This window comes from Argiope bruennichi, chromosome 1, assembly GCF_947563725.1.
Source record: "Argiope bruennichi chromosome 1, qqArgBrue1.1, whole genome shotgun sequence".
In the NCBI taxonomy this organism is placed as follows: domain Eukaryota; kingdom Metazoa; phylum Arthropoda; class Arachnida; order Araneae; family Araneidae; genus Argiope; species Argiope bruennichi.
The window spans coordinates 111,580,545-111,607,725 of record NC_079151.1 but is presented as its reverse complement, the minus strand read 5'-3'; positions in this window follow the sequence as shown (position 1 = coordinate 111,607,725).

Below are 27,181 nucleotides of genomic sequence, written 5' to 3'. Positions count from 1 at the left end.
ATATAAATCTGAAATATGATAAAACGTAAATAATAAAAGTTAATAAGTAAGCGATTTTTATAAAGTTATTATAACAGTGACATATTTTTACGAATCTGCAATGTTGCATTCCGGCAATTTCGATTTCTTTGATGAAGTGAGATTTACGCGCATTCTTTTGAAGATCGCTATGATAGAAATCATGTTAATGACACTCGACAATTGTGGCAAAATTTGCAATCATTTGTCGACTCTGCAACAATAAAACAATGTTCTGGAATATACTTTCTTTCTTTCGCCACAGAATATCTCCGAACTTGGAATCTCTAGGATTCCCTGTCGGTTGAAAGGATATACGTGGGAGTATTAAGATAAAAGAAATACACATAAAAAGACAAAAAATCAATATACACAAAAAAAGACATAAAATATCAATATACACATAAAAAGACATAAAATATCATCAATACACATAAAAAGTAACTCTATTTGTTTGGTTTGGTTTTATTAACGTCCCGTTTGAAGCAACACTAGGGCTATTTAGGGACGGACCTCGTAATTTTGAAACGCGGTCAGATGACGAGGACGACACCTGAGCTGGCACCCCCCTCTCCACACTACACCACACCAGCGGGAGGACTTTTGGTCATGACGGATTTAACGTGCAACAGAACCCCTTACACGACGGTTCTTCGGTGGAATCGGGTCACGAACCTGAAACCCTCCGGTTTCGAAGCCGAGACCTTATCACCAGGCCACCGTGGCCCCTACACAATCTATGTTAGAAGAGAGATCCAATCTGACTTCTAGAATTTTTCAAACATCATCAGAAATCCCATTTAAATACAACAGGTTAAAGTGATTCAGTGAGTTCGCTCTTTGGAACGTTGATCGCGGTTCAAGCTCTACAGTTTTGCACATTGAGTGCAACTACAGTTTTTCTATTTAGTAACTCTTAATCTGATTTTGTTGTGCTTTTCCCATATGTTTTGTTCTTTTTATACACTTCAGCAGTATTTTTGTTATACATACTTTGTGCTTTTGTTACAAAATAAAACTTAATTTTCCCATTATCCAATATGTTGTACTTTCTTCACCGTAGATCCACCGAACGATTTCAATAATATTATTAGGTGAATTTTGGATTTTGGAAATCGGATAATTTAAATTATAATGATGTTGACGATTTTATTAAAGATTTCGAAAAATAGGTATTGCCTACATTTTACTCCCTTATATAAGCAGTATAGAAAAAAATGCAATAATCGCCAAAAAATTTGAACTCGAGATTTTTTTAAAAAATGTCTGTCAGTCTGTGACAAAGATAACTCAAAAACGTATTCGACTAGATAGTTGAAATTTGAGATACAGACTTTACATCAAATTAGCAGGTTTCTATCAAATTTTGAATAAAATCTGTTCAAAGGAAGTCTAGATGTCTGTCTGTTGGCATATAAGTCAACAAGATAATTACAAAACGAAAAGACCTAGATGGATAAAACTCGGCACACACATTGAACATCTTAATGTAAGCACCTGACAAATTTTGAGCCAAATACAATGAGGGGGGTGGCCATCTGTCTGTCGGTACCTTCAGAAATACATAACGTGATAACTCAAAAACGTTATAAGTTAAATAAATGGAATTTGATTTATGATTACAAATGCAGTTTTGTGTCAAATCTTTGTTTGAATAGGTGGAGAAAAACGTATTTACAATACAAAATAGATGTGTTTAACGCATTCCAGGAATTAATCGTCAAATTACTCACCAAGTATGACACAATAGATTCTGCAAAAATGCTAATTCCACAACAAGAGTTAATATGTCGTTACATTATGCGCCAATGCCATGTAAGGCATTCTTTGTCAGGAAAAATTATTAGAAAGTAGGCGAGAAAGTGTTGGGAAGACAACTTCAGCTATTTCATCTATCACATTTGATTAAATTTATTACCCATAGTAATTTATGATCTGTGACTCGAAAAATCTTTTTGTCTCAAACTGAATTCGTAAAAATTTCTTATAGGCGAATTGAAAAATATTGAATAATTAGCATTGCATCCTACAGTTTTCAAAAAAGTTGATTGTTTTTCTGTAACAATGCCCAAAACTTTTCTGTCAAAGACTTTTATAAATATCTATACATAGCTTAGCAAAGTAAGAATTACTCGAAATCTTAACACATAATGTAAATATATAGCGAAAATAACCCAGTAATGAAAATCAATTTAGGGAATAAGGTTTTATTAAGTTGAACAAAACTTTTGGTTTCTGCAAACTCGATAAAACTCTAAAAATAGCGAAAAAAAAAGCTCCCATCGTCTGTAGCATGTATGCCTTATTAATTAATGATAAAACAATTGACGAGCACAGTTCAATATTCCGCCTAGCGTTGTCAAATTTACCACTTAGACACGACATTTTCTTCTTCTGAAGCATATAAAAAATGATTGAATGCGACGGCCCTTTGGTTTTACCGAACATAATAATTCCTATAAGTGGGCATTTTACCCGATTTTCGTGAAAGAATGCACTAACGATTATGGGTTAATTCAGCGTTCCTTCCCATTGCCATTAATTTTAAACAGGTGATTTTGAAGCAATACAATATTGCCGCTTTTGGATGCGCTTTGATTCCTTCATTTGTGATATCTTTAAGATAAATAGGCTGACTTCTGATTGTAAACTTTTAGAAAAATGCTTATTAATGAAAGCTAATTATTGTTTTTAATGAAAAGTATTGCGAAGTTATAAATTTGAAATGTTATAGTAAAATTATATTATAGAAAATTATTTTATTGGTTCAGAATATTTTAGCATTTTGTAAACAACTTCGGTAGTTTTCACCTATTTTGGATTTAAGGATTTCATGTGAATTTTTCTTCTCAATGTACAATAAAATTTGGTATTTAAAAAAAAATATTCGATCAGTAAATATTGTATAATAACTACATACAATATTCCGTTCGTTTAGCTCAAAGCGTTTTTGAATTATGTTCGAAGAATATCAGATATAATTCAGAAAAGGAGTTTTAGTTTTGGGGACATGGAGACATCTGAAATGTGAAAAATAATCAAACACATCAGATTGAAAATTTTTACGATTCAATACTTTCGTTTTACATAATCATATAACAGAAAGTAATTTCAAACATTTAAGGTAATTATATTAATGAAACATTAAATTTATTTTTAATTGAAAATTATTAAATATTAATTAAATAAAGTAAACATTTAAATGTAGTTATATATAATTTTTTTATGTAATACGTTGTACAAGGCTCCGGAATTCATCTAAAAAGATTTAAGGCATCATGGGTATCATATGAAAAAAGAAGCCATAAAAGCGCAATGAAATCAAGTGCTTCTAAGATCACTCCCCGCCACTAAGTAGCGGCTCCGGTGGAGAAAATGAGAGCGACGTTCAGTTGACTCCTAGACAAGGTGAAGTAATTATGACGCGTTTAAAAAGATGAAGAGGAAATATTACGAAGTATTCCTAAAAGACGAACTTTATTATCCACTACATCCTGTAAATTAGTTCATCTGCAGTTTGTTCACCATTCACCTAATTTTATTATCATTCATTAAATTCTAAAATACTAACTCCAACTTGTTACTATTTGGTCACCATACCCCACCCCATTTCAAGATTTCAATATTTTGTTCTCGAGTGTTAACGAATATTATTTTCTATTTCTTAATACACTTCTAATACCTGATATATATTTTTTATTATTTTTTTGAATTATACTCATTAATAAGAAAACATTGTTGTTTCCGAAAGATGTTTTGTTTGAGGCACAGACAAACCACTGTTTTAAACCGAATAGTCGTTGACTAATCTGAGAAATAACGCTACGAACATACTTTCCTAATCAAGTTTATAATTATCTTCTCCAAGAAACTTAAGCCATTTGAATCAATCTTAAGATAAGACAGATGGCTTCCCAAACAGTTTACTTCCAGATAAATCGTGTTTACTTTTAATTTGATTGCAAATCTACCGCTGTAAAGTAAGGAAATCCTTAAAGCAGTTTCCACAGTAACAGCACATTCTTTAAAGCTGGTTACCAAAATGAATCTAAGCATCTGTAACAAGAACGGTTCGAGTCAAAAGATAAAGAAAGACTTTTTCAAAGCAACTTTAGTTGATTAATTATGCACTTTGGGAAAATATAGCTGTAAATGAGTTTTCAAATCTTTTCAAGATGGTATTTGTTTAGTTTTGAAACATCTTCTAAATTTTAAAGTGGAGAAACTTAATGAGTTATCACTGCTAGGAGAAGAATAAAAATAGGATGCTTGTGGTGTATAAATCCGAGAAAAGAGTATCTCTGGTCTTCTGAGAGCACTTCAAATATTTGTCTTGAATCTCTGTTTCATTGTTTTACATTCACTAGAAACTATTTAGTTTACAATTTCTATAGGGAAAGTCTTAAAATAATTAACAAAGAAAACTGTACTTGAAGATTCTAATGAACCCACTACGGAATCAAAATAAAAATTTCGGAATTATGCTTATCTGTCTACTAACGATTACTCGAATCTAATCATACTAAGTAATTAGATTTAGTGCATGGTCATTAAACGAAAATTGCAGATCTGTATTGTAGTCTGAAAGGATTTGGGGAAGACTGACGATTTGATCTGAAAAACATATGGATACGATAACCTGACACCGCATAGATTTAGATGTATAAATTTCGATATAATGTTTTATTCCATATATTAAATTTCATGCTAAATATATTAAATTTCATTTCATTATATTAAATTTCAAAGTTCATCAGCAGGTTTATTATCACCAGTTCTGAGAATTCATGCTAAATTTTACCCAAGAAAATTAAATGCAAAAGATTTGATAAATTAAAATTTTTGTTTAGTATAAAGCAAATATTATGTCTAATGGATATATATATATATATATATATATATATATATATATATATATATATATATATATATACTAGCCGCCTTTGGCGACCAGCCGGTTCGCCAATCTTAATGTTCGTTTAAATTTTAATAATTAAATAGGTTTAACCGGAGTTTAACCCCCTTCTTCGCCAAGTTGCGATAACGCACCAAAGCTGGCAATCTTTATTATGCACTATAATTGAACATCTGCTTCTTTGCTTTTGAACATTTCGCAAGGCCGTTGTTTGCGATTTTTAAAAATTTCGCCAAGCAGGGGATAAAACTCCGGTCGTACCATTAAACATTTTACGCAATTCCAACTTTAATAGATTCTTCAGCAAAATATTTTAAAACTTCAAATTTTGATAGTCATATAATTCACTCATAATATTATAAATGCCTTCAGTTATAGCGTCATATATATCTCTCTAATTTTTTGTTACCCCTCGTAGAAATTATGCTTTAAATTACAGTGTAAATGATTAATCTGCAATTAATATAATAATATTTTTTACTGAAACAAAGCATTTTTTTTAATAATATGATTACTGATAATAGAGTCACTGAGCGTTTAAACTTTATGGTCACTAAAGAATATCTTTCTTAATTTATGTAATATCTCAAGAATTTGTCAACAAAAATTTCTCAGATTCATCATGAACAGATCGATTCATTAACAATGTTTAATTTTAAATGCATCAAACACTAAAAAAATAAAATGAATCGTTTAAAATAATCGGTCGAAAACAGGTTTAAAAAAATCTACTTAAAAAACGATGTACTTAAAACTATAAGCATATACAAAAAATATATAACTAACATAAATACATTTTACTTACAGAAGCATGCAACTAACCTAAAAATAATTTAAATCGTCCGTTGGTTGTCATGCCAACAATCAGAACAATGCGAATGCGTGGATTTTCTTCGCCAGTTACGTCAACGCAAATGCGTAAATTTTTCTACGCCAGTTGGGGTAACGCTATGCAGATTAGACATTTTTAATTTCCTTTATTCTGTTTTATTTTAATTCAAAAGTACTTCAGAATGAATCTGAAACATGGATTAATTAACAATGTTTAATTTTAAATGCATAAAACATTAAGAAAATAAACAGAATCGTTTGAAATAATCCGTCGAAAAATGTTAACCCTAGCCTAATTACTGTTGGGAGAAAAAAAACAACTGATGCCTTACTTATTTGGCGATGGGGAAAATGGAAGATTTTTTTGGCGGAAAAGTTGGCGTTGGGAAAAATGGAAGATTTTTTTGGCGGGAAAGTTAGTTTTTAATTAATAATGGACTACCCCTAACATTTAGGGGGATGAAAAATAGATGTTGGCCGATTCTCATAGATACCGGATAAGCACAAAAAATTTCATCAAAATCGGTCAAGCCGTTTCGGAGGAGTATGGCAACGAAAACAGTGACACGAGAATTTTATATATTAGAGATATATAACTTAGAGTTTTTTCGGTTTAGTATAAAATTCGATACAAGTATTGCCATAATGTGTAGGTGAACAAAAACGATGAGGGCAAATTTTCTAGTTGCTTAATTCTACAAAACAGTTCAGATGTGGTATTTGAAAGAGTATACCCATGGTTAAGTCTAATTTGATAAATCTTAGAACTAACAAGGATTGAGAGAGCAGTTGAAAAAAACAACACTTAAAAGATTTGAAAAGTTAAATAAGTCCTCAGGCTATCTCTTTCATAATCCCAATTTTAAATGTGCGCCTTGAGTTTTATCTAGAGGTAATTCAAATTTTAAAGCAGCATCAACAGATCTAAACAAATAGGTAAAATATTTCATTTTATTGGCTATCTATAAAGTTTTCCAACCAGGAATTGTATGCCACAAATGAAGGCTAAAGTCAAAAAGTTATAAACTAACAATGTACCGTATCTAAGACTTGCGAGATATAGAAAACCTTACGCAGTAAGTGAAATACTGACCAAAATAAGATTGTTAGTTTATAGTCATGAAGTAAGGTTTCGCATTCCTTATATCAGAAGACGAAGATAACAGATTTTATAATTATTGTACAAGGTTTTGTATGTGTTGCAAATGCGGAAAAAATCTTTAAAATTTAAAAGTATTTAGTATGATAAAATTAAGATGAAATAAAATAAGAGTTTCATTTGTTACAATTTGCTTTTTTTATACCTTTACATATTACTGATGTGAAATTTGAAAATGTAATTTCTTGACACAAAAAAGGCAATTTTAAAGCAGCATCTTTGATGTAAACGTAATTTTGTTTTCATTAGTATTTTTAAAAGTAAAATTATCTTCTACTAATTAAAATTTAATTATTATGGTAATAAATGAAACAAAATAAGAAATTGTTTATTAAAATAATTGTTCACATTTATTATCTGAGATGTACCTATACAACCATAAACAAATACCCATATACCGCATTTCACTCAATCGTATTATGTATTAGAATAAATGTGTGGCAATTCGGTAATTATAATTCTTTGACACTTTATTATTTATTTTTTCACTCGTTGATTTCTAAGTATGTCTCTACATTTTTCATTATTGATGTTTCTTTTCCAAAATTCACTTAATAGTAATTCTTTCTTGTGTTCATAGATTTAAATAAATGAAAAATACATTAAAGAATTTCGTAAATTATATTTAATTTCCATAGTATGCAATAACTTTCAACGTATTCCTTTTGTATAAAAAAAATAAGACATTTCGCATTTCAAAATGCTATTATAGAAACTTAAGATTAACAATGCTTCTAATGTTAATTAAAATAGAATATTTATCGATTAAACAGAAAGGGCTTTTTCTCAACCGTAATGATTAAAGCTGAAATCCCAACATCTGGATAAACAAATATAATTTAAATATATTTCAGGAATTACTGATCTTATATTTTCCTATGATTTTTTTTTCTAATGCTCTTTTTCACAGAGTATCATGAATTTGGTACTTAATAATTATATGATTAAAATGCTTGATCATTGAAAGGCAAATAGTAATTTATATCGTAGAAGAGAGAAGAACTGTATTGGTGATAATCATTAACTTGTCTAATTTATGTAAACTGATATAGATATTTTGTCTATTGCTACGAATATTTGGATGCTAAATCATCCTAAGATGTAGATCTTGTAGTAATAATGTTATATTATACTAGCTGAACCAAATCTAAGTCGCAGACAGACATCGTTTGGTCTTGCTTCTTATTGATTGTCATTGTGAATGCGAATCTAATAGGAAATTGAACGCGTTTGAATTCGATTGCCATGTCTGTGAGAATCATTGGAATTCGTGGCAGCAAAACATTTTCGGCTCGGAATTTACCATTCAAAATGGTGGCTTCGATAACATTTTTCATCATTTTTTAATGACAATCGCGTGTCATTGCACAGTTATGGTGGGTTCAAATTCCGAAGTAAAATAACCGGAGATGCAACTTTCAGTCGTAGAAGGTGTGATGGCATGCCTGGCAAATCCAGTGAGTTCAAAAACTCTGTTCGATAATTTACAGCTTCGTTAACATCGCAAACTGTGTCGATCAATTTGTATGATACCAAGTCACCTGGCAACGACTGCTGTATCTTGAAGTTTAAATCGTCGACGTCAACATTTTTGCTGCGAAAATGGCTCTTTCTGCCATCTATTCATGATTTATGTATTATGTGCGTACATCGGGAAATAGGCGGTCAATGAGAGCATTTTGCGAATCAACGATAGCGCAGAAATTAGTGGGCAATTTTATGCATCCACTATTTTATTAGACAGCAACTTTTCCATCGCCGATATCTAACATTTGATCCGAGAATGTGTCAGCAGATGGATCTTGTAGCATTTTGACGCGCGTGTTTATTTTTACCTGGACTGTTTCAACATTGCATTACAGTGGCGATCATTTCAAGCAAGCGTTGATCTCCTCAGCGTACGGTGAACGTGGATAGGAACACCCTAATTACCTAGCGTTATAAAATATACTTTACGACCTATTATCATACCTATCAAATACACATAAAAAATTTCATGAAAATCGGTTGAACCGTTTTGGTGGAATACGAGCACAAACACCGTGACATGAGATTTTTATATATTAGATTATATATAGTCGCAGTACTTTCTCAGCAGTTATTTTCTCTGTTATTTAGGGCTTAATACAGTTTCATTTAATCTTTCGAGATTTGTTAAAATTATTCTTATTTTTTATTCTTGCAATGGTTCCCTACTATTCTATGAACCCATTTTTGATTATTAATCTTCATCAAAAAGCCACAGCTGGTGGGTAGGAAATGTCTTTTATTGATCATACTTTACGTCTAGTGAATTTGACTGCGACTCATCGAAAATATTATGGAGTGTTATATTATAAAATATTATTTTTTATTGATATAGAAACTTATAAATCTTTTGAAATATATAAATCAGTCTTTTAGCAAATACTGAAAGGAATCGATGTCTTATTTTTAAGAATATTAATTTTTTTAGCTTAATTGTAGATTTAGAAAAAAAAAAGTAAAGACAATTTTTTCTAAAAATTATCATGAAATAACAGCAGGTAAGAAAATTAATGAAACAACGGAATAAATTGAATAAATAAATTTAGATTTATCAAATATTAATCTGAATTTCGAAGTATGTATTATTTTATTAGGAATTTGATTAATATATTTTATATATAAAATTCATAAATCATTAAACTGATTTATTAAAATAGAAACTTTAAAAGTAACTAGCAGAAGTTTGGATATGTTATACGTCAATTGATAAACAAAGTTTTTCTAAGCTTCTTTAACGATGAATTAATTTTATCTTTTATATTTGACAAAATTAATTTTAAATTGCTTTTTAATTAATTCTTAGAAGATATCAGTTGTAATGAATTCCAATTTATGAAATGAGGAATTCATTTTTTTTAAATAATCAAAGCTATTGTCAGTTACGTCAAATGGGGCCACAGGGAAAGGAAAATGCTGCTTTGAAAGTTCTTCTCATCAGTGTCTCATCAGATCCAATGTCAATTTGATAGAAATTTACAAATATTCAAATCTACAAGTTCAAAAATATTATTTTCAGAACTGCCTTCCTCTATTTAGGAACACGATAAAGCTACGTACAGAATTTTAACTATTTACTTAATATAGTTTGTGATTAATCCTGTTCGAAAACGTACAGGCAGAATGACAATCGGAATTTCAAAAATGTCTTATTCAGATACAGAGAAGTCTGAAACTTGAGGATTCATAAAAATCTAGAGTTTGAATATTCTGACGATTATATACTTTTTGTACATGAAAGTATAAAGTAAAGACAGTATATAGCTTTAAAGAAACAACAATTTAAATTGTCTTTCATTTCTTTCATAAAAATATTAAGTCAAATATTTCATAAAAATCGTCGAAAACTCTAAACTTACATGACTCTTACAGATTGCATTGGCGCAAATAAGCCATTCCTTATTATTTTTGCACACTGGAATGATATTACATTTTTTTATTCTTTTCCGTGAGTGAACTGAATAATAATGAGTCAATCAAAACCAATATTTATCACGTTTCATAAACAGTAATATTTTAAAGTAAAACCAAATAAATACAATAAAAATCCAACCATGTATTTCTACAATCTACCTAATAAAAACACATATTAAATTGCTTATAATTCCGTTTGATTTGATTTTCCAATTACAAATTCTAAACAAGGCGCAATTCCTTTTGTAAGTTTAAATGAAAATGGATTCCGAAATTAGATTATTTAAAATAAATCATCAACTAAAAATTCAATTATCATCGAAAAGAACATGAATAAAACGAAAGCCCTAAAATTAATTCCTTTTGTTCTGATTTGCATATAAAATGAGCGAATTCGTGATTTTCTGGAAAAATGCAATCAATCAGTTTATTATGTGTGTAACGAGCAAAAACACAGAATTAAATATGCGTTTATAACAAAAAAAGAGTTGGGAAATATAATGAGAAAAATGATGTCAAGAGAATCGTCTGCAAGATATTTAATGGAACAAAATAAATAGAAAAAGGGCGAATTTAGGAGCAAATCAAGAATAAATAATGTCAATTATCTTTTTTTGTTATCATAAATAAAAATGAATTCTAGATGCTGAACTCAGAAAAGGCTGGAAATGATAACGCATGAAGAAGCAATTTACTCATTTAGTTGAATGAAAGGTTGAATAAAAGTAACAAATTTATCACAATAGAAAAGAACTTATGAATTTAGCAGTTTTTTAGCTTTAAAAAAATCAAGTTAAAATATGAACAATCTCTGAAAGGAAGATAATATTTGTAATATTATGAATATTGATTAAATTTTAGGTCATAATTTTCTACAATAATTGAATCTGTAAAAATTTTGGAAATCATATATATGAAAGCAGATTTCATATATATTTTATTCCTTTCAATATATCTTAGGACATATTTTTTTACTATTTATATTTTAAAATTTATATGATCGCGTTTCTCAAAAAATGAAGCAGCAAATGTACAGAACAGAAATATGAAATAATTTATATTAATTTTGAATACTCTAACTATCGACACAAATAAAACATTTCGTTCAGTCAAAATAACATCACTCATAAAATATTATTAATATTGCATTTAATTGCAGCCAAATGCCAAAACTACTATGGAATCAAGATTTAATTAACTGATAATTAAATCCTCAAATCTTAAAATAGTACACCTTCGTCGAATAAGCATTACAATAAAAATGTTGCAAAGTAACATATTAAAAAAATGAGGTAAGAACAGATTATAGGATTGTATCTTTAAAAACATTAAACAATAATAAAACGAAAGTGTATTATGTAATGGTTGATAACTGCGCTTGAAAAAATAAAATGAAATATTTTTTCACTAGGAAAAAAGTTAACATGGAAAACCTTAATTACTTCACTTACAGTAGTGTATAATACTATGTTTGGCATTGGAATTTTTAAAAAAAAATTCTTTATTGTAAAAATTAGGAAGCAGTTTTGCAACTTCCTTTTCTTCATAAATATTTACCTTAAATGAAGACGTCACAGTTCCATGTCAGTGAACATATAAAAATTTGAAGTATCGATTAATGATAGCAGAAAATTAAATTTTTCTGGGATACACAGTAAATATAAAAAGAAAGCTTTTAAGCTATTATAATTCTTTAAAATATTATTTTTAACAAATGTTAAAGATAAAGTCTATTTGGAATGCTTTCGTTTCCATTATCTTTCTCAGATGCTTTGGTTTGGATCATGGAACACAGATATAAAAATCTGTCCAGATTTATCATTTAACAGTTCACACATCTGTACATTTAAAGGAAAATTAATGACGAAATAAATCTTCAGTAATCGTAAAATTTAATAGCAAAAAAAATTGATGGAATAGCTCCTAAGGGAATCTTTAAGAGAAAGACACCATTTCTTTAAATTTTCATTCTAACTATTCCCTTTATCAGTTTGTCTGTAAAGAAAACAAAAATACTGAGAATGTATTGTCCATTCTCCCTTTATCGATATCTATGAAATATATACACTTAATAATTACAGTAATAATGTTTCTTTGGTATCTACTCGCGTTTTCTTTAAGTCTGATCCCTTTCGAAGGTTTATGATAGAAGTAACGGTCTGCAAAATTTATTTTATTTATTTATTTATTTTTAACTAAAATGCCTCGACAAGGGAAGAAAATGGCGCATGGCAGAAAAATGTTTATCTTTACTGGAATAAAGAGTGCGTTTTGAGATTTTTTTTTTTTATCAATGGACATTTGACGACGTGACTGTGAGGAAAGAAAAGGACATAATTTTTATATGATTTTTAACAAAGGTATTGGTCATAATTCTTCCGGAGCATTACACAGTAAAAGAAAAAATATTGCTGAAAATGCCATTACATCATATCTATGTTATCCTGTAGATCTTGTAAAATATATTGTTTTACCATTTCTGGAATTAGTGTCCTATTGATAATTATTGCGGTCAATGTCTTTTTGATTAAACTGTGTATTCTTATGCCGTCTAAAACGAAAGAAGGAGTTTTAAAGTATCAAAAAATATCTCTAAAATATTGTATGAGACTACAGAGAATTCTATAACAATATATAATTTTCAAAAATATTATACAAATCCGTGAATTATTATGCGATTTAATCTGATTGAACTGTAAAGTCCTTTAAAAATCTTTAAATTCAAAATGGCGTCTTTACTAGTCGTAGAAGTATCGTGTACTATCATAAAGTGATAATTCTGAATTTATTGAAACAGATGTTACGCTCATACCAAAGAAACAAGGAAATTAAAAAAATAATTAAAAATTAAGGTTATTCAATTGCAAATAAAGGAAGCTAAAGAATTACCAAAGGAGATCAATTAGAAAAATATATGATATACCATAATAAAAACAAAAGGAAACCATTCCATGAGTTATCAATAAAATTTGCCGAAATATTTGCAATTAAAATTCTAAACTATCCAAGACTAGAAAAAAGAATTAATCCGAAAATTGAAAAATTATCATGGGTTTTTTTTACCTAAGTAACGATATAAGTATGTTATCCTGAAGATCTTGTAAAATATAGTTTTATTATTTCGGCAATTATTGTCTTATAGATAATAAAGCCATTAACATATTTTTGATTAAATTGTACATTATCATGCTTATAAATTGAAAGAAAGGATTTTAGTTTATCAAAAAGAGCTCTAAAATATAGTATAAGTTTGCATGGAATTCTATAAAAATATATAGTTTTCAACAAAATTAAAATTTGTTCTTAATTATAGCAATGACAATGTGCATACAAAAACAAATGCATTTATTCTCGTCTCGACGCAAGTGTTTATAAATGAAGTAAATAAAACAATGAAAGCTTTCGTTGTATAAAGTAGACTTAAATATTATGAAAATTTTATTAAAATTACGAAAAAAAATATAGTATTGAAATGAAATTGACATCATTGAGAAGTCCGCTTTGCAATATTTAAACTGATTTAAGAATGAATTTTGTGTGTTAATTTACTTTGAAGTTTGGGTAGAATTACCTTAATATGCCAATTAAAATTTTATTAAAAGTTTAATATTTGGAACATTCTTAGAGTATATTTGAATACTCCAAAAGCAACTTCATGGCAAATGTGGTAACTATGAGCTCAGCAATCTGCCCTATTATATATTATTAGCAACGAAAAAAGCACCAGCGAATCATCTGCCTCTAATCCACAACCTATTTGTTTACTTCTAGAACAAATTTCACCGTTATATTTGTTGCGTATTTTCTGCCCGATGTCACACACAGAAGTTTCCCTCTTCTTACGCCTGTTGATTCTCCTTTCTTCTGTGTGTTTGGAAATGTTTGCTAAGGAAATTCTAAGAGATGGAAAGAGTAGTATGCGTCAGTTTTGGATCCCTTCTTTTTGGTATAGATCGAGAAATTGCAATAGTCGCATGCATAAATGTTATTAGTTTTCTTTGATAGATCTCTGATTACTTCTGGTTTATCCATAGATGTTGAATTGCATTGGTTGTACGATTAGAGATTGTATTCAAAGGCATAATCAAATAACTATTGTACAAGTCAACTTGCTACTGTTTCATTTAACAGCTGATAAAAAATAACCTTGGTCATAATCTAATCCAAATTTAAATTATTTTCATTTTAATTAATTCTTGAATGAAATAAATGAGAAATCAATCGACGATGAATTATAGACTAAAACTTAAAAATCGGGCTTATAATAATCTAAGTGCTAAATGAAAAATATGGTACTACTTCTGGCTTAATGTAAAATTCTAGGATTTTTGAATATTTTAGTTAAAATTGAAATAGAAATTATTTTCAATATTATATATAAAGCCATAAATAAATTTATATTTCTATAACTGTTGAAAATGCAGTAATCGATCAGAAAAAAATGTGTCATGATCTTCAAATTTCTAGATTAAATATTGAAGTATTTTAAGCCTTCTATTATTGAGGAAATATTTTTAACTGATTATTTATCAAAATGTTTTAATCTCGAACAGAAAAAACAATCGCAAGTACATATTTAAAGGCATAAATTCATTCGATTACAAGTTTCAAAAACTAAAAAGATGCATTTTATTTTTTAAAGAAGCATATTATACCCAAAAGTAAACAATTATCTATACGCACGCATTATTTAAGTTTTTTGAAGTACCAGACAATGCAAATATTGTTTTTAAAAGCTAGAAGAGAAAGCATGTCAAAAAATATAAGGACGTGGCAATATTTCACCATATATGCATATAAATAAATTATATTTATATGTATATATGGTAAACATTACATCCATAAATTCAACTTCTGTCAGTTTCTAATATCATTGGTAAAATGAATCATCTTAGCACTGATTTCAAAATTAAATTTAAATAATTAAATTATTATGAAAAGAACTAACCGTTATTATTTTGCCATATCTCCTTTCCAATCGAGTCTATTGTGTGCCGCTCTGAAAAGGAAACATTCCTTTTTCATCTAAAACAATGCTTTTAGTCAAATAAACCAAACTTTTTTTACTCGATATTCACATTACGAGTTACATGCCCAGTAAATAAAAGGTCACATGACATTTCGCAAGTCTCATATTGCGAATTTGAAGATGGTGGTTTCGGATCTACATCCGATAGTAGAGAAGACCATTCTGATGCATATTGTAATTTCCATGCTGATTATTTTCAAATTTATCAGCTCCAGTTTTTAATTTTTTTCAAGTTTTCTAATGGTATAAGAGTTAAAATAGATTTAAAATCTATTGATTATTGACAACAGCATTTTTGAAAGTAAAGAAGATTAATCGATACAGTTATTAAATTTCTCTGGAAACATTATTCAAAAAATTAGATTTTAAAATTAAGTCCTGATACTCTTGATTTCAGAACTTAATTATGCTGTAACTGAACTTTGTAGTTAGGTAAGTGTAAATACTTCAAGGAGTAATATATTCGAATTTTACATTTTGTGTGTTGCAATTCTATCACAATCTTCTATAGCATGCTTGATTCGTTTCAATCCAAACTTTCATCATCCACCATGACATTGTGGTTCTCCTAATACAGCTTGGGGGGAAAAAATGCTTAATTTTTAACCGCGTGGATGAAACTATAACCTTTTGATTTTGAATTTTTAAAAGATTTTATACTGTATTCTTCCGTTTTATTCTTTATTGTATTCGCCAGTTTTATTTAAGAATACAGTTGTATTCTTCAGTTTTTAATAAAAATACAGTTAAAAAGATTTTATACTGTAACAGTTTTATTTTTTTCAGTACCTCTGAATTGCTAGCATTAAGATGCAATTTCAGATAACTTATTGATTCATTTAGGTTTCTATTGAGTTTTATATCACATAGGAGCTGCTTATAGCGAAAAGTTCGGCAAACGCATTTACATCTGAAACCACTTTATAACTATGTCTTTATTGCTATTAGAAATAGCAGCAGTAATATATGGTTTCAAATCAAGGACGATCTGTAAAAATAGCGATACTAACTCAAAAATAGGAAATCGCATGGATTAATTGAAAGGGAATGATAGATTTGCTTTGATCATCATGATCTAATAAAACTTCTTGTGACATCATGATCATCCAGTCATACAGCACAATATGTATCCTACATTATGCAACGATTTTTAATTGTTAACTTTCTGCATGCCAAATTAAACAAATTTAGGTACAATCTTCGAAAAGAGTGGACGTTTACTAAGCACTGCTTTCCATCTGACATAATATGTTTGCTGATAATAGTATTTCTGTCTGAAATATCATATTCAAATGTTTTCTTTAAAGGGAAATTATCAAACAAAATTATGAAATATTATTATTGACGTAAAACATTTAAAGAGCCATGGTATACATTCCAAAAAGACAAATGGTAAATAAATGATGATATGCAACATTTTATACATTTTCTAATCTCATTTTAAAGTAATATTACAGCAAATATTAGTTTGTGTATATGAATACTTTAACTAGGAATTTTGTTAAATCTCAGTTTCTGCTTTAATTATAATTGGTAAAACCATCTGAAATTTCAAGTTTGTTAATAAGATGAATAAAGGGGAAATCCATTTGGCTTTAAGAAAGTGGTCTATTATGTTATCTTGAGAGGAATGGATCATTTTGTGTGGGTTTTTTTTTTGGGGGGGGGAGGAATCGTATGGATTATTATTATTAGAAAATAGAAATATGATACAAATGAGTGTATATGGATGATAGAAAAATGTCCATAAAATTCTAAATAAATATATAAATACTTAATATGCTGTAATTTGTTAACAAAATAAGTTAAAGTAAAATTTGTTAAATAGATACTTTTTCTCTAAATCTCTAAATAGGACATTTTGAATCTGATTCCGATATATGTGTTGAAGAGCACTTGATGGCTTATAAAAAAGGAGATTAAAATATGGTGAAGCGATCAAAAGAATAATTATTGTAGAAGTAATTAAGAAAAGTAAATCTAAAAGTAAAAATTAATTGATGGCATCAAGAAATATAAGTAGAGAATTAAAAAGGAAATAATACTTAAATCATTGCAGGAAAGTTTATTTATTGGAAAGAATAGGGACAAAGATCTGAATGAATAATACTTTCAAAGAAAAAAAATGTAGCATATACAAAAGAATTTTTCCTTTGAATTCCTCTTGATTACAGCCAAAATTTTCAAATTTTCTTATCAAACAGAAGATTTAAATAGTTAATTATAGAAACTTAGATCATTCTTTTGAGCGTTGAATACCATTTTCACCAAAGAAACAAAAAGACTTCAATATGAAACTACAACATTGGGTTGAATATGGTAAATTAGAAAGCATTGAAAAAGAGTGAAGTAACATTCAAAAAATATTATTGAGAACTATTTTCTATGCAAATGATTTTAATAATGAGAAGAAAAATTACTTGTATTGAAATTTGTAGGTAAATTATAATTTACCTTATACAATTATATATTTATAGCTCAAAGGGAATTTTGATGTTAATTGATTTAAATTCCAAGATTTATTGAAATATTACAAAATGAAAAGAATTTTCATTGTAGAGTATTAGATGAAATTCAAAATTTTCAAAGATCTGAACCCTTAAACTCAGATGGATTTTTGCCATTAAAATTTTAAATTTTATTTTAAACTTATAATATAAAATATGTTCCTAAAAGAGCCATCAAAAATGAGATTGGAACAACGGAGAAAAACCTTATTCGTTATATATGAAACAAATCGTTATTAGAACCATAATGCTTCAACTTTCTACCACGAGCCAAACATTAATTTCTAATGTTCAGTTTCCCGTGCAAACGGCAGTTGTTTTTATTGAGTTAGCAGCTGTTATTGGGAAATTTTTGCAGTAACAACTTTGTGACAGATCCAATTACTCTGGTTCTTATATAATTCGCGAAATTTAAATAACATAAAACGATTTATTTTACTTTGGCACGTTTCTTTGAAGTTAGAAATGAGCCAAGAGCAGAATTCTGATTTACAATTCGGGATCGATGAAGTTTGGAAATTTTCCCGAATGTGTCGAAGCAGTTATTCTCTAATTTAAAATCTATCTTGATGGTCTCACGTATAATTTTATTTATTTCTACAAATTACCGTGCTTCTATGAGTATATGTATGAAATATGCAAGGAATTTCTAAGTGAAATTTTTTACATTTGTTACTCGAATAATTGCTTTTACGACATCTTATTTTAGAAAAAAGTTTAATTTTTCTAAACCAGAGGTTCGAAATTTTTCGGAGCCACTGCCTCGCTTGAATGGGAAAAAAATCAATTCAAATGCTTCCAACACCATAATAGATAATCTTGGCAAATATTAAAATATAATATAAAAATAAAATATAATTATGCATATTATATAAAATTATAATATGCATAATTATTTTATCTGTCTATCTTATTTGTCTATTCTTTAATCTGTCTAAAGTTCTTAAAGTAGCAATAAGAATAATCATTAAATGAATCAAAACATTGCTTATAAATTTAGAAATTAACACGAGATAAAAAATACAATGAAATGCTGGAGTCTGAGGGAGATTTAATAATCTGTTAAATCTCCAGCAACTAGAACATACTTCCAGAAACAAACTCTTGAATCTCCACCTGTTGGGTTTCAATTTCTTTAACAGTAGTTGCAAACTGCACTATAATAAGATTTTCTTGCACAGTAAATAAATTTGGTTTAAACTAACGATCAGCCACATGCTTAAAAGGAAAGACAACTAATAATCATGCACTTTTCTCCACAAATCAGGGTACAGAGATGATATTGAGCCAAAGACAAAACTTTTAGCATCCTTTCCGAATTTTATAGTTTGTTTTTTGTTGCCCCTATTGTACGAGATCTTATCATAAATATGATATAAACTGTAGCATTTGCATTTGTGAAGAAATCTAAAATCAAATTGGATATATTCATGTAATTGTAGCTTATATGTAAATTTTTAGTTCAGACATGTTATTACATTCATTCTCTAAATTGTTAGATATGTTACGGTAGCTTTTCCACTGTCTTAACGTCTCCTATTTGCCTGTGGACTCAATAATGTCACTACAGAAGGCTCCGGAGTCCACTGGGATATAGTACCATCTTTATTGGAAATATATAACCTAAACAAATATAATTCATGCTTCTATTACTTTACATTTGGATTTGCCTTTAGTTGGAATTACCTCTGCCTCTTCATTCCTTCTCCTTTTATTCTTTTTGCCTTTTGATATTCAATTAAATAATAAATTTTCTTTTTCAAATCTATTGCTTTGTTTGACGCTTTCTATCATTTTCGATTACACTGAATAATATTTTTTTTTTTAAATTTATAATCTACTATTAGTTGTATTCAACTAACTGATAACTTTTTAATTTACTTCTAACTTGTAGTTATATCCTTTTGAAGTACATTCATATTTTATGTATATGTTAATAGGCATGGCTTGTGAACAGACATGAGTTAATATATTATTAAATATCAGAATATGTCGGACACTTGATATTAAATAATTCCTTATATAATAATATTTACTAATACATAATAATGTAAATTAAAACTTTTATTAATTTTTCATATGTCACCGTAAGGGTGCCTAAATTTAAATTATATCAGGGAAGACGATTAAAGTTAATAAATCAAGCCAATTAAGTTAAAATACATTTAATGAAATAAAATGACATGATTTACAAGGCGACAAAAATAATTAGGACAATAAAATTTAATTACAAAATACAAATTAAAATTAAACTCGGGGCAACATCACGTTTACCGCTTGTTTCCAAGAAATGAACTATTGTTTATTGCAGGGGCCACTAGAGGGCCAAGAGAAACAGTTACGATTACAGATATAATTTTTTTATCCTATCCGATAAATGATTTATTAGCTTTTGATCCAAATTTCCTTATAATTTGGGCATAATGTATCTTCTAACAATGATAAATAAAACTGCAGGAGAGTAAATATTAGTAGATGTAAATATAAGTGTCAAAATTTATGGAAATAAACTAAATTGTATAAAACATTTTATTTTCATAGTAAATGTTTTGGATGTATATATAAGTTATGGTAAATGTGATTAATTCAAGCATTATGTATAATGATCATGTGGTTATGAATATATAATCATCGATTTATTACATTTGCATAACACGCACGCACGCACACACACACACACTATATATATATATATATATATATATATATATATATATATATATATATATATATATATATGGACAATTAATAATAATTATAGGTAAATAAAATGTCTATATTTTAAAAGTTTTTTTAAAGCAATCGAGGCATATAAATTAAATTTAATAGTGTTTTTGATACGTTTATCTTCATCAATTATCTTTTCCTTGAAACTTTCCAAAATAAATATTACAAATTAACTTGTGATTCGAATCTTCGAGGATTTGACAATAATCTCTAAGATTTTAGAATTGTGTGCATGTTTTCTCCAACTTTCTGCAACAGAAATATTTTTATTTAGACAAAAACTGAGCTTTTGATATGTCTTCCATCCCATTTTATTAAGGTCAAAATCTCTTTTCCAGAAATACTCTAATATTCAATAAAACCCTAAACAACAAATTACCAATTTGATATTATTTTGTAAAAATTAAAAACAAATTCTAAATTTCATTGGCTAAAGATAATCACACATTTTTTTCATGATACAGAATTGTGATTCAAATGTATCGGGAATGCTGTCATAAAAAAAGCAACATTGTTAAAGAAATTTAGAATTTGCCCTGAAGATGTATAGAGCAAAATTCCAACAGGTTAGATAATGACAAACTACGCTTTTTTCCGTTAAAAAGAACACGAAGCTCAGATAGCGAAAACACTACTGATGCATACTCAAATAACATCATCTGAAGAAACTCACAATGCAAGTATACAGAAAGCAACAATACTGCTCAGGGTTCAGCTAAGGAGCTCACTCCAAAAAGGGAATGATTCCTCGGGTTAACTCGTTTCCTCTGATATTCCGATTCAATACGGAGCTTTCTAGAAGAATCATCAGATCTCAGGTTCTAATTATGATAGGACCAAAATTTTGCATACAATAGAAGTTTCATTTTTCTAACCAAAATCGTCATATGTTCACCAGGTTTGTCGAGATCATTGACTTGGCATTCATTTAATTTCCATTAAGCATTATTGTAAGTCTTTAGTTTGATTTATAACACTATTTTAGCATGGAATCTGCATTATAGTATCATAATATTATGGATTTATTTATAGATATCCTTCAAACTAATCTCATCTGACTACAATTCACCTTTGATATTTTTTTATTCTCAAGAAATATCTTAAAGTTGTTTTCGTATAATCTCTTCTGATCTAAGAACACATTTCCTACGAATGGACTCAAAACCTTGATAACGAAGAGAAGATTTCATCAAAGCCTGATAAAAAGAAAAAAACGTGACGAGTCTTTTCTAGAGACCACACAACCTTGAAGTGGTATTTGTTGAATTTTATATCAAATTTAAATTTATTAAAATTAGAAATTCAGGAGCAATAATGGTATTAAAAATAAAGAAAAAGGCATATTATCAAGGTGCAAAATTCATGAGTTATTCTTTATCTGAATCTAGTCAATGGAAATTCACAATGCACAATGTCATTATTGTAATTATGGAACTCCTGATCATTTACTTCAAAAGTAGAAAAGCAGGAACCTACATTTTTGAAAAAACAAGCACTTCTATTATATTAGAAAATATCTCGGTGCATTTCCACGATATATGTATTAGGAAAAACGGAAGCAAGTAAATTATTCAAGAAAATATACCAAAAAACAAGCGTCAGCTATTCCGTTTGACTCCAAAATGCGAGCGTCTTTTCAACTAATAATACCCCACCAATCCATCTATCTTTTAAAGAACCATCTCTCTTCTTGATGCCAGATTTCGGAACCATTAACTTTTCGCGAAAGGCCAAAAGAAATAGATTCGTATTTTATTCAAGGAGAATTTGTTTTTAACTTCGAAGGGATATCGGGCAGGAAATAAAAAGTAAATAAACACATAGCTGTGAAAGAATTTCCCTATTTTTCTTCTTCTTTTTCTCTCAGTTTCGATGTTTCTAAAAATGATAGAGTATAGTATATAGGTGAAAGGATGCCAAAATATGTTACTGAGTATCATTTATTATTATTTGTTATGAAGAGAAAGCTTCTCCGGTAGATAAACAATATTAGTATAGCCCACCAATTCGGCAATAAGACATGCATTTATGGTTAATAGTGTTGTTGTTGTTGTTACTTATGGCACTTGCCACGGACAAGCCTGCCTAAGGGGGAGCACCTCTTGCTTTTATCGTAGAGCCAACTAGGGCCAAGAGTACGACTTGACTACTCACGCATCACTCATTCGCTTGCACAACCCCTTTTTACAGGAGGGCACATTTACACATCTCACAGATAGAACAACCATGCCCAAACCGGGACTCGAACCCGGGACGCCTAGATCACGGGGAAGAATGATTAATAGTGGTAATTAGAAGGTGGAGTGTTCAAATCATGACCGAATCACCATTATAGAAAAATCATCATAATCATCATTATCAGAAGATTGTTGAATGTCCTTTTTTTAATCGCTAAATACTCCTTACTAGAAATAAAAGTGAAACGGGTTAATTCAGATTTTATCCACATTTTTATCCGTAGCTCAATTTACACGACTCAAGAGTATTGGCATAAAAAGAATTCTCTTATACTTTTGCCTGACACTCAGTTGCTTGTGCATTGATAAAAGTAAGCATGCGCATGGAGAGATCGGCTTTACCACAAAATCTTCTTAAAATATCTTACACTAAATATAAAATTTATAAATTCTAATATATTCATTATTATTAACTATATATAATTTAAATTCCTCCTTTAGCTGAAAATTGACAAACTGAAATAAATTGATATCCTCAAACTGAAAGAAGATAACTCTTTTATAAATTTTAATTTCATTTTATTTTCTGTAAATAGATACTCATAACATTCTTCTTATCATCGAGAAAAGTATTTGATATTCAAAATAATTGCAATTTGAAATCCAATTTCATTTTAAATTTGCAAGTATGAGTTTCATATTTATTTTTTTACATATTTTAAAAACAAATTGTGTTTCAATACACAATCTGCATTTCAACCAGATCTGGTTCAAGGCACCGGAAACTGATCCGTATTGTATTCATTCCTATCCAAAATTTATCTCCGCTCTCTCAGTGTTTTTTTTTTCAGTCATTTCCTGCTTTATGACATCTGATGTTTATGAATTTCGATTTCGAAACGTGTTGTCTTGAGGTAAACCCCTTTGTTCTATGGAATATTCATTTCTTTTTATTAGAGGTTATTCTATAAAATACCAGAGGCAGTGATTTCCACGAAACTTTCACGCATGCTCTCTTATGAATGCTTTACCTTCCTATCCAGCATAAGACTGTGGATTTTGGAAGTGGCGAACAATAGAAGGAGAAGTATGGATATTCGGGTGAATTTAGACTTTTTACTGTGTCTACCATGAGCCTTGGTTAGTTAAATAGCTGTATTAAAGTCCCGTTTAAAGAAACAATATGGCTATTTTGGGGCGGACCTCGTAATTTTGATGACCGCGATCAGATGACGAGGATGACACCTGAGTTGGCACCCCTTCTCCACACCACACCAACGGGAGGACGTTTTGCCCTGACGGATTTATCGTGCAACAGACCCCCTTACACGTCGTATCTTCGGTGGAATGGAGTCTCGAACCTGAAACTCCACGGCTCACAAGCAGAGAAGTTACCTCCAGGCCACCACGGCCCACCATGAGCCTTCACGATATATCCCTCATGTACGATTAATAGTAACTGAAAATTGAATTTGTGTTTCAGAAGCATTTTTTTTTCTACAGACTGAAACTAGACTTTCAATTAAAATTCTTTTTACAATTTTTTACTCGCAAAATCATATACAAAATGTCAACTATTTAGGTAATTTTGTTTTTAAGTTATAACGTTTACATGATTGAGGAAGTACGAATTGAACGAATGGAAGGATTTGGTTTAAAATTCAATTCATATCTATCTTTAAATACTAAGTCTGGGCATCATATTTTATCTATGCAGCTTTCTTTATTCTCTATACATAGTATTAATTGTATTCGGTAGCCGTCCAGATATACTTCTTCTAAATGGATTCCGTTTAAAGTTGACAGAAATCTACAAATTTGGGTTAAAGTTCATATACAAAATTGCATCTGTCTAACTAAGTGCGCTTTTGAGTTATTATGTTCAAAGACAGACAGACAGATATATATATATATATATATATATATATATATATATATATATATATATATATATATATAATTCCAGGCATAAATCCTTTCGAGCTCAAACAAGTCTCAAAGGTGGATATTAGTTGAAAACCGGAATTTGAATTTTTTGACAATCAGAGTATTTTGTACACTTATACGAGATCATAAAAATTAAATATTCAAATTTATTTCTGTAGTATATGAAAATTTATAAAAAGAAAGAAGTATGACGCTTTAAAATAATTTTTTCTGCTTATATTTTCTTTAAATAATATCTGCTTGGATCCCTTTTTTTTATTTTACGTAGACATTGTTTGATGTTCCTTTTACTTTCTTGATTCTTATATTACCATGCAATATATTTTTCTTAAATGTCTAAGCGAAGGATTTGTATATTATTTATATAAAAAATGAATGCAGTTTTCAAGCAACATTCAGAAATGTAAGGAGAAAAATACTCTTACATGCAACATTGTTTCGTATGCTTCGAATGAAAAATTACAATGTTTTGAAAGAAATCAGCATTTGGTAAAGCATGCCATCCGTAGAATACTCATATTTCTTTTATGTTTTGCATTATGTCTCAAGTATATGATGAATCATAAAATAAAAATATTCCATTTAACAACATGAAATTTCTGGAGAAATATTTTAGGAAATATAATATTCGAAGTTTTAAGAATATCAAATGCTCGCTATACCAGTTGGACAAAACAATTTCTTTAAGAAATTTTAGTATTTTACATTCACCGCTTTCAGTTTCGTTTTTTCCCCCTTTATTATCTTCATATATATTCATATGTTTCTGTCTGGATTTTTTTGATATCTAAATAGAGGTTTGCTGTTAAAAGCCATATCGTGATTTTGAAATGTTCAGGTATATTTTTCGATACATTTTTTTTTATTGTATGCAACCAAATATGAAGAAACTTGGTTCTTAAAATGAGGAACTGAAAAGAGGATATAATAAACAGTGATATTATTTCAGCATCTAAAAAAAAAAAAAATGGTAAAAAATTTTGCTGAAAGAAAAAAAAATGGTGAAGAGATTTTTGCATACTTATAGGATGGAAAAAACGATTGACTCCCCTGATCGAATTTTGCGAATTGTAGATAGTTTGGTTTTGCTTGCTTCGGAACAGTATTTAGAAGAAATATCTTCTAAAGATGTCTTATCAGAAGAAATTTCATCCCGGCTACCATTTGAAATTTTACATAATTTTCCATTTTTTTAGTAATTCACCTAATATTTGATGGCAAAGAAAAACAAAAGAAGGACTTGTTTCTTTTTGTTCATTTCTAAAAATCAGAAAGAGTGTTCTCCAACATAAGGCTTACATAAGGTGCTACATTTATAATTTCTGTAAGAGAGTATATTTATAATGAATTATAAATTTACTATGTATCATTGATTAAAAATGATAGTGCCTTATTATCATAAGGTACTATCATTTATAACAATACAGTATAGTAAAATGAAGAGAACTGAGTAGGTACAAGGGCTGTTCAAATGAAAAGGTACGAAACGACACTGTGGGTATAAATGAAGACTTTATTCAAAGCATACCCCACAGGCCTGAGCACAACGATCCCATTGATTAACGAGACGAAGGATTCCTTGTTCCCATAATTCCTGTGACGAGCTCAAGGACGCTGTGACGAGACCCAGTTCTTCACAGCGTCCTTAAGCTCAAATCGTCCCACAGGAATTTAGGGAACAAGGTATCCTTCGTCTCGTTAATCAATGGGATCGTTGTGCTCAGGCCTGTGGGGTATACTTTGAATAAAGTCTTCATTTATACCCACAGTGTCGTTTCGTACCTTTTCATTTGAACACCCTTTGTATTTTGAATCGCTTCCAACTTATCTATAAAATTCGGAATTTCAAATGAATCCGTAATTTTTATTTGAAACTCATTATTTTCCTCATTTTTCTATAGCTGTATTTTGGTTGTTATTGTTACATTCATTGTATTCGTTACATTCAGAAGAAAAAATAGTTATACGCCTTAATATAAAGTTTGACGAATACAATAAATTATGGTGTCAAAATCGTATACTAAATTTCATCCGGTCAATTCCTTGTGTTTTGGAGCTGCTCATATATACTCACATATACAAAAACCGGAAACTTCCAGACTGTATAATGAAGGATTTTCCCCTTAAATTAGATAGAATTTGAGGTAAAAATTACAAACTGAGAAAAAATACATAAAAATTACTTTCCTCTCTCTCTTCGGTTTCAGAGTTATTATCTTCATCAATTTAAAAATGAAACAGCTATTTTTTTTTAAATTCGGGAATTTAAATAAAAGATATTAAGCAGAATATTTCGGATAAATAGTTTCAACAATTAACCAATTGGTATAAAATTTAAATATGTTATCAAATAAGAATTGCTGAGAAAAACTATATTATGCAAATAAGTGGAACTGCAGTCGAAATACGTCATCTGTGAGCAGTATGTAATTA